Below are 1,986 nucleotides of genomic sequence, written 5' to 3'. Positions count from 1 at the left end.
AAATGCCTAATGCAGTTTCTGTTTTCTTGACCGGTCTTGCCTGAAAACACTTCCCAACGGGCTCTCTCTCCTTTCTGTCTTCTCCCTGCTCCAACCCACCCCGAGCTCGGCATCAGCAGATGGACCTTCATCACATAACCTTCCGTCCTGCTGCTCTCACATGAAGCCCGCCAAGGACTCCTCCCCCTCCCCCTCCTCCCCCGTCAACCCCTGCCCCCTTCCAGCTCGCCCTCCAACTATCCCTTTCACAAAGCCTTGGCTCTGAGCTCCTATTCTCTCTGTGTGTAAATGCGGTAACTAATATATATGTTTCTTTTTTAAATGCAGTAACATTGTTAATAACGTTATGTAAGTTTCAGGTGCACCTTATAATTCGGTATCTGTATATTAGTCTTGTTCTCCTGATCTCTGAAAATCCCTCGAATACAACCTTCCAGGTCTCCCCAATCCAAGTCCAAATCCTGCCCATTCTCTGCCAGGCCAAGCTCAGTGTCCTCCCTGCACAGCCTCCGAAGGTCATCTCTCCCGCCTTCGTCTGTGTCTGTGTGGCTAACGTGCGCACTGCAGCCAGCATGAGACCCGCTGTCAGAACAGCCGGCCAGTGCGGCACTATTATCATCCCTACTCCCTCCAGCTCCATCATTACCAGCTGTGTGTCTGTGGGTCAGTAATCTCTCTGGGCCTCAGTTGTACCATCTGCAAAATGGGGATAATAGAACCTATTTCACAGAATTGTTATGAGGATTTAATGAGTTCATATGTACAGTGCCTGATGTATGTTGAATAACAGTTAAGCGATTTTTAAAGTAAATAACATGGAGATAAATGTCAAGTGCTGTTTGCCCTCCTGAGCTGAGCCAGCACAATAGCAGCTGTGCCTTGAGGTATTTCTCTGGTGTCTGGCGCACAGAGGGCATTCCGTTCTGTGTGCTGCACGGCAAGTTATCATGTACATATCAGCACTTCCTGGAGTGCAGAGGCTGGCCTGACTCATCCTTGTATTCCCACCATACCTTGCATGGTGACTTACATGTAGTAGGTGCTCAATTAAAATCTGTTGAATGAATAAGCACTTGAATTGTGAGAGAGAAAAGGCAGATTAATTGGAACAGTAGGCCTGTGGGGGTAAAGAGAAAGGAAAACTGAGAGGGGGCATGTGTCAGGTGGGGTGGTGTGGAGCTGATTCGCTGTACTGGGTGGGTCTCTGGTCCCGGGAAACTTCCAAGAGGAGATACCCTGAAGGCTTTGAAAGGGGGCTGCAGATTGAGAGCTGGGTTGGAGTTGAGGAATCACTCAGGCATGGGTGAAATCAGGTGCAACAGTAGCTGAGGGAGGGGGTGTAAAGAAAGGTAAAGCCTCTAGAATCTAGACTTGAAGAAAGTATAGCTCCGGGCTAAGAACAAGCCCTGGAAATCAGTCACCTGGGACTAGCTCCCAGCTCGGCCACATCCAGCTGTGTGACCCACGCAAGTGTCTTAACCTCTCTGGGCCTCGGCTGCCCCATCTGTAAACGACGATGACGACAATACTGACCCCATAGAGTCGGGTGAGGACTGAGATGACTGCGGTGAGATCTAGCACAACGCTGGCACATGGGAAGTGCTCAGTAAGTTAGCTCCCTGGTGGAAGTTGAATGAAAAAGAAAAAAAACAGTTGGAGAGAAAAGCCCATTAAAAAAAAAAAAATCTAACGTCAGAAAATAAAAACATTCCCACCTTATCCATGAGGAAACTGAGGCTCAGAGAAGTGCTTTGTCCAAGTGGACTCAGCCAATGGAGGCACAGCCAGATTTATTTTCGTTGCTCAATACTGCCTCCCCTGGCGCTCTGGAACCCGAGCCCTCTCTTGAGAACCATTAATTTCTTTAGCTTCAGTGTGATTTGAGTTACTGTTGTCAGTCATCTTTGTGTGTGACTCTTATTTCCAAATTAGAAAGTCATCAAAGATATCATCTATTTCAGAGATGAATCAAAGAATAAAAAAAGA

At 47.6% G+C, this 1,986-nt stretch overlaps 1 protein-coding gene across 2 annotated transcripts in view; it reads right to left on the bottom strand.

The window, feature by feature from the left end:
* IFT27 (intraflagellar transport 27) overlaps nt 1–1,986 on the bottom strand; it is a 17,506-nt gene that overhangs the window by 14,181 nt on the left and 1,339 nt on the right. The gene's annotated exons all lie outside the window — the stretch shown is intronic.

This window comes from Myotis davidii, unplaced genomic scaffold, assembly GCF_000327345.1.
Source record: "Myotis davidii unplaced genomic scaffold, ASM32734v1 scaffold514, whole genome shotgun sequence".
NCBI classification, from domain to species: domain Eukaryota; kingdom Metazoa; phylum Chordata; class Mammalia; order Chiroptera; family Vespertilionidae; genus Myotis; species Myotis davidii.
The sequence above is the reverse complement of the archived record's forward strand: the minus strand, read 5'-3'. Positions and strand labels throughout refer to the sequence as shown.